This window comes from Staurois parvus, unplaced genomic scaffold (assembly GCF_062004578.1).
Source record: "Staurois parvus isolate SC_StPar_1 unplaced genomic scaffold, SC_StPar_1.0 ptg000610l, whole genome shotgun sequence".
NCBI classification, from domain to species: Eukaryota; Metazoa; Chordata; class Amphibia; order Anura; family Ranidae; genus Staurois; species Staurois parvus.
The window spans coordinates 230350-238459 of NW_028318406.1; the positions used below are offsets into that span (position 1 = coordinate 230350).

The following is an 8110-nucleotide window of genomic DNA, read 5'->3' on the forward strand; positions in this document are numbered from 1 at the left end:
GTTATGAAATTATTGAATCAACATTCTTGTGATGTAATCTTCTTAATATATTTATTATCAAACTATTTAAATGTGTTAGGTTTCTTATTATTACAATATTAATTGAAGACTAAGTCATATGCTGTATGTTGCCTACAAATTTAAACACACAGAATGGTCTATTCTGAACACTTATACAGTGCTTCCAGTCCTTCATGTTCTTGGCTGCAGGTGAAAATATTGCATAGTGGTTTTCCTCAAGCTATTGACATTTCTTTATTTTATTACTGTTGCATCTAATTAAATGACTGGGGGTTCCTGCAGAATGAGAGCACGTGCCAAAGTGTTCTCTGGGGCAGGGATAAACTGTTGGGACCTCCAAAATGGGAGGGAAGTTCTGCCCCCTTCACAGCTATTTACTATAAGGGAAAGTCAGACACTCTGCATTTTAACATGCATCAGCTAGATACAGGGTTAATATTTAATGAGCAGTTAATAAAGTTGATAGTCTACAAGGAGCAGATAAATTCCAAGAAAACCAGGCTCTGAAATAATTATCCAAGCAACCCAACAGCTGCAAAAATTGAGCTAAAAGAAAGACATAAGAATACTTCATACCATTGATTAAAAGGATCCAGAAATTACCCAGAAAGGTTCAATGGACACCCTAGGAAGAGAAGGACCATGGGAAGAATGGAAGGGCAGTGTGCAACCAGCCCTGATGTTCTCATTCGTATTTCTTGTCTGCCTGGAAGCCTGCATGTGGGTAAGAAACCATGGACAGAAAAGGGGCCCTCCTGGACCATTCCCTTGGCCTTTTGTGGGAAATGCTATGCAGTTAGGACAAGCTCCTCACCTTACTTTCTGTAAGATGACTCAGAGGTATGGCAATGTGTTCAAGATCAGATTGGGGAACCATGACATTGTGGTCCTAAATGGAAGCTCAACCATCAGAGAAGCCCTGGTGAAGCATAGCTCTGAATTTGCAGGGAGACCTAACTTCACATCCTTCAAAATAATATCTGGAGGGAAGAGTATGGCCTTTGGTGGCTACAGTGACCTTTGGAAGGTTCAGAAGAGAATTGCTCACACAACCCTAAGAGCTTTCTCCACCATCAATGCAGAAACCAAAAAGCAATTTGAGCATCATGTAGCATCAGAAGTCCAAGACCTGATCCAGGTTTACTTGCATCTAAGTTCTGGAGGTCAGTACTTTGACCCTTATCATGAGTGTACTGTGGCTGTTGCCAATGTCATGTGTGCTTTGTGCTTTGGGAAACGTTATAGTCATGATGACCAGGAGTTCAAAGCCTTGGTTGGAAGAAACGACAAATTTGGACAAACAGTGGGTGCTGGAAGTCTAGTGGACATCATGCCCTGGCTTCAAGCCTTCCCCAATCCTGTGAGGAGCCTCTACCGTAGCTTCAAAGACTTGAACATAGAGTTCTTTGATTTCGTGAAAAGTAAAGTTTCCCGGCACCGAGAGACCTACAAACCAGAGGTCACCAGGGACATGAGTGATGCCTTCATAGGTGTGATAGAACATGGGTCGGGAGCTAGTCTGGACAAGGACTATGTGGAGGGAACTGTGACAGATCTTTTAGGTGCAGGTCAGGACACCAACTCTACAGCTCTGGCTTGGATCATACTTTTACTCATCAAATATCCCCACATCCAGCAGAAGCTCCAAGACGAGATTGACAGAGTGGTGGGTCAGGACAGGATGCCCACTGCTGAGGACAAAACCCAACTTTCTTACGTGCAAGCTTTCATCTATGAAGCTCTACGCTTCAGCAGCTTTGTACCCCTGACCATCCCACACTCCACCACCAGCAATGTCATCATTGATGGCTTCTGCATACCCAAGGACACCGTGGTGTTTGTCAACCAGTGGTCAGTAAACCACGATGGGACCACATGGAACAACCCTGACATATTCGACCCTGAGAGGTTCCTGGATGAACATAGACAACTGAACAGAGATCTTACCTATGAGGTGATGATCTTCTCGATGGGGAAGCGTAGATGTATTGGGGATCAGCTTTCCATGCTGCAGATGTTCCTCTTCACCACTATCATGCTGCATCAGTTGTCTTTCCATGCCAACCCCAAAGAAGAACTGACCATGGACTGTATCAATGGCTTGGCTCTGAAGCCTGTTCCATACACAGTGACTGTGAGAGCCCGCAAGCATGCAGCCAGCGAAGTATCCACACTGTAGAGATCTGTTCATTGTCTGAGCTTTCTGAACTCTCACCGGCTTTCCAGGAAAGGGTCACAGCCAGCACCTTTCCAGTCTCCATATCCATGCCTGTCTGCTGGTCTGTGGTCCTTGGTGTCAGAACTTACCCTTTGTATTGAGCAGACTGGTCAGTACATGGCACAAGGGTGACCTGTGACTAGCAGAGGCAATAACGTCTTCTCCTTGCTGGCAACTCCTTCTCCTCCCACAGGCTGGTCTGGCATTCTTAGACTTGTAGTTCCACCATAGAGAAAAAGTCCCAGGTTTCTTCTGTCCATGGAAGCAGAGGAGCCCATTGTGCGCTATTGGCATCCTGTGCGCTCAGCCAGCTCTGCTTCCAGTGTGAGCAGCAGGAGGAGTCCGGGGAGTCAACTTGACGCCTGATTACCTGCTGCGCTTCCCTTCTGTCAGCGCTATAGTCACACACAGCCCACTGCTGGGCAGACATTTATCCTTCCTATACATCGCGATTATAAAGTCATGTATTATCCATTTCTAATATGCTATAGGACGGGTTCTAGTGATCAGGAAAGCAGTATTGTTCTTCATTACAGCAGGATTCCAGTGAATGCATTTCACATTGCTGTACATGGTCAGGATTGTATTGTGTATCACGTACCAGGAAAGGGGACGATAAGGATGACATTGTTACATTTTACACATTGATCTGTTTCTTTAAGTATATCTTCTTATTCCTTGTATGAGATTGAAGTGGAACTAGTACTGGAGGGTGACACCGTGACAATGCTATTTTCTGGGGACACCTGTCCCCATCATACAGAAATTACATGACATTAGATGCTAGCTGTGTACACTAGTGGCAATTTACATAAATAGCAAGTATATGTGTAATCAATCACATCTTATTGATTTGTTCCTATATTTGTATATATGAAATTAGTATGTTTCTTTATATTTCATGCTTAAAAAATTAAATACGGTGGATGTAGGATTATAACTTTTTTTTTTGGTTGAACTGGGTGGACTTTTGTCTTTTTCAGCCAGAAACTATGTAACTGTGTAAATATGAGATTTAATGTACAGTAGTGTGCTGCCTGAAATATATTGCCTGACATCAAGAATACAACAGGACAGAACACAATCCTATAATAATCCATTAATACAATAATTGAAAAAAAAATCAGAACAGAATCAGGTCTGAAATTCTGAGACATACAAGGTTTTGCCTTCATATTGTATAAGAAATACATCAGCCACACTATTCTAAAAATCGGATTGGATCATGTGTGTCCCTTCTGTCCTGGTAATGCTTGCCTTGATTACTGCATTCATCTTTGACATCTTGCTGATGAATAGGTAAAACATTTGTATATAGATGGGATTGAATGATTGTCGGGTGTCACTACATCTACAATAGATGATCCAGAGATGGTTTACTAACATTTGTAATCAAGTAATGAGTTGTCTTTACATATTCAGTATCACTTTAAGAACATTTGTTGTTTTTTTTGTACAATTCTAATTAAACTTGTACAGATTGTACAGAAATGATAACTTTTATACTCATTTAACATTTAATATCCGCTAATTGTAGCAGTAGTAGGAAGATGTTTAACATGAATATGTTGGTTTACTATATTTAACATAAATCAATTGATAAAGTAAAAAAATAAATGAGTTGATTTTTAAGCAATACTTAGGTATCTTTATTTTATTGCCGCATGGAAATATAATTAACATACATAATTATCGTACATCGTACAATGTGCAATTCATAATATTGGACTCGTTTTTTTTATTTCTTTACAAACGTTTTTTGGGGAAGGATTACCCTTGGACTGCAGAATGCTGATATCAGTGACTGACTGCCAACAAATGTTAATCTATATGTTAAACCAAACAATGAACTCTTATTTGCTCCTTTGGGCTGTTAAAAACACAAGTTTTGAAAGATATTTAATAACTAGAACCCAGACAGAACCTAGCCTATCTTAGAAAAAAAAATATAGAATAAAATATATATCTGGAACCACAATTCTTTCAAAGCAGCTCTGCATTAATAATTTAAGTGTGATTTACCCAGCAAGTAAATTTCACAATAAACCCAGCAAAATTGTCTCCATGTCAAACACCTGGCCATATTTCCCTTTGAGTGAGATGAATGGTTGAAGCAAACACAGCTTAAGTGGTTTTATTATTGTTACAGGTACTTACATAGTGCCATCAATTTACACAGTGCTTTACATACTGTATATATTATACAGTCACATCAGTCCCTAACCCTCAAGGGGTATACAATCTAATATCCCTAACTCACATTCATACATACACATACTAGGGCCAATTTAGACAGGATCCAATTAACCTACCAGCATGTCTTTGGAGTGTTGGAGGAAACTGGAGTACCTGGAGAAAACCCACGCAGCCACATGGAAAAGATGCAAACTCCAGGCAGGTGGTGCCGTAGTTGGGATTTTCCTAAAGAGGGATGGTTCAAAATTCCTCCTTAAAGAGGAACTTCACTCTCTCAGTCAACATTGACTATTTTTAATCCTTATTCTGCTAGCATTAGTAAATAGATAGGAAAAAAAGATTGTATTTACTTCTTTTAAACTGATTTTTTACATGTATTTTGTTACTTCCTGGTTTCCATGCCTAGGCAAATGATGTCATACACCCCAGGAGTTTTCAGGAGGAGTTTTACCATCCTGCCTGCATGCCTGAGCTAAGGGCAGATGGATTCCAGGAAGTAAATGTTAAATTAATCATCTTCCCTTACTCAAGATGGCCATGGCCAGAAATGCTAGGGGGTGTTTTTCTAAATGATTTGTCAGCTAAATAAAGCATGGAGACATGGATGGAAAGGAGATTTTGCTTTGAATATAAAAAATGAAGTAAATAGCACTTTTGGTTTGCAGTGCTCAGATACAGTGTAGTTCTGCTTTTACAATTCTGATCAGTAGCAACAGGAAATATTTGGTGGAAGATATTGTTAAAGTGGGGTTTATCAATGAATAAATACAAAGGTTCACACACTTTTTGTAGCCCAGAATGGGACTATTTAGACAATAGTAGAAGTGGCTGTGTGTTATCATTTTAAGCAGCTTGTGTGTCTATTTTTGTGATAAAATTTAAGATCAGACCTAATCAGACCACATTTTGAAGCCATTCATAGAGAAATCCAGGAAATTCCAAAAGGTTTGCAAACTTTTTCTTGCAAATATATCAATGAACTTTCATGTCACTGTGGCAAAAATAAATATATTTACTACAGCATTTGCTCGGCAGTATTTAGGATCTCAGATGATCGCATGCTCAATTTCCATGAAATATGTCAAGTAAAGAATGTGTATACATAGTCCTGATATTACATACACACAGTACATATGTTAAAAAAAGATTTTACGTTTTCATTAGAACATTGAAAAAATACAGACACAATGCAGTCTATAACTGTCCGTCAACATTTTTTTTACTATGCAGTGACAATGCTGCTAGCCAATTGTAACATTTTTTTCAGTCCACTGTGGTGTAAGCAGTCACAGTCTACATAAGTGTGACAACTCTCCTCTGAATTCAGGAGCAGTGCACCATTGTTGCCACGCCTTCAAAGGATGCTGTATTAGGTGGACTTCACTGGTGGGTTCAACACATCTTTGTGGGTCCTTGCAGGAGGACAGCATTTTTTGTGTTGCCTAGGGCAGCACAAAACCTAAATACACCACTGGCTATGGCTATGATGGAGACATACATTAGCATGTTGACTGCATCATGTATAAGGAAGGGATAAATGTGCAACATGTTTTTATTATGAAGATGACAGAAGGTGGTTAGAGCATTATTGTGAACTGAAATTATTGGAGTATTATGAAGACAAAGGCTATTTTATCTATACTGGCCCTGATTTATCAAATTGAAGTGATACATACCATATGTAAAATGAGTCATGTGAAATACTATGATTACATGTATTATCACAACTTGACTCATCAAAGGGGGATTTTTTTCTACTTGTGGTGTTTCAGCCCGACTCCAGACAAAATATTGTTTGTTAGTTAAGGATAGAGCGGGGAAGAGTAAAAATGTAGTTTTGGCTTTTATTTCTGTCTGGGACTTAGTTGCATAGTTATATAGTTAGTCAGGTTGAAAAAAGACAGAAGCCTGTCTACTTCAACCAATAAAAAAGAAAACCTTCACATACAATCTCATACCCATAATTGATCTAGAGGAAAGCAAAAAAAAGCATAGTCCAATTTGCTCTAGCAGGGAAAAAAATTAATTCCCTCCTGATTCCCCGGGATGCAGTCAGATACTCCCTGGAACCACCATCCCTGGTGTTTTTACCTAAAAGTATTAATATGCAGTTGTAATTTTTGCATTTAGGAATGCATCCAGTTCTTTTTTAAACCAATCTACTGAGCTATCAGAAGTAGTTCTTGAGAGAGTCTATTCCACAGTGTCACAGCTCTTACAGTGAAGAAGCCTTTCTGTATGTGGAGGGTAAATTTCTTTTCCTCCAGAGGTAAAGAGTGCCCCCTTTTCCTCTGTAATGAACTGAAAGTGAATTTCTCTACATCAAGTTCACTATATGGACCAATTATGTATTTATACATGGTGATCATATCCCCCTTAAACCCTTTTCTCAAGAAAGATTACATTTAGTTCAGCTATTATTTCTTCAAAGCTAAGGATGGACTTCACTTGGGAGCTTTTTCCCCATTTCCTTCACAGGTGACACCAAGATATGAAATAGGGAAAAAGGTTTTTCCCAAGAAAGGAAAACACATACAGCAATAAAAACATAGTATGGCTAAGCCAATAAAAACATTTTCAGCAGCTCTAAGCCAATAGGGGCACATACAGCAAATAAAACCTCTAAAAAAAGAGGAAGGCAAACCAGCAACTGGAATAGTGGGCCAAGCTCCTTGTGCTGCCACACTTGTTGTATGAGAATATAATGCAATGCATAGTCATGGTTAATGTTCATATTACTGTGAATTGAGAGTTTATATAGTTAATTTTCCTTAAAGCCATTGACCTCAGTATAGTTGGTTAATATGCTGCCATCTCATGGATAGTTTGGTTATGGCACCATCTTTTTCTGTGTTCCTTTCCACATTGTGATGTACTTCCTTCTTCTTCTTGCAATGCATGATGGGATAAAGATGGCTGCTAGTCTTACACCCACAGGTTAATCTGACCGCATGGTGGAACACGTTACCATGTTTTGACCTGCAAATACTGTCTTTTCAATCATCTTTTACATCTTGTTGTCCACCTGCATTTAATAAAGACCTTCATGGATGAGAAAAGGTTTTGTGATTGTATCTGCATATACAGGCCAGGCATAGAGGTCTCAGCAAGGGATAAGTCATTAATACAACAGCTGGAGTCACAATATTCCTAAAGGAACATATTGAGCCCTCCAGATTACATTACCTGCTGTCCAGAACCTCACTCAGTTCAATGGTATCCAGCCTTGATGAAGTGAGCCCTGTTGCAGCCCTGAAATGCTTTTTTTTTTTTTTTTAAGAATACCACATACCACTACTAATCTACATCATATTAATATGTGATGGCAGGGCAGGTGAACCTTAAAATTTAGCCACCACATATACAGGGGTTAGACAAAAAAATGGAAACACTATATGACGAAAGTAAGGCTTCCTAGCTGTTAGCTAGGTGTCTCATCACACAGCGGAAGCAAAAGAATGTTACATCACTTCTGCTTTCAGCGTACAACATGTCATCACTTCCACATCTGCAAATCATGAAATGTTTTCTTTTTTTGTCTAACCCCTGTATGGGTCACTGTCTTGCTATGGAGTGCGCTCCATCAGCACTCCCAGAACAGTGACTGAGCTGTCATGGACAGACCATGGTCAAGAACTGAAGTACCCACAACTAGGCATTGATAGGACAGGCTCC

General features: G+C 39.4%; 1 pseudogene; it reads left to right on the forward strand.

Moving 5' to 3' along the window:
* The first annotated feature begins 439 nt into the window (after positions 1-439).
* On the forward strand, positions 440-7494 carry LOC149449601 (cytochrome P450 1B1 pseudogene; annotated as a pseudogene).
* Positions 7495-8110: the final 616 nt, after the last annotated feature.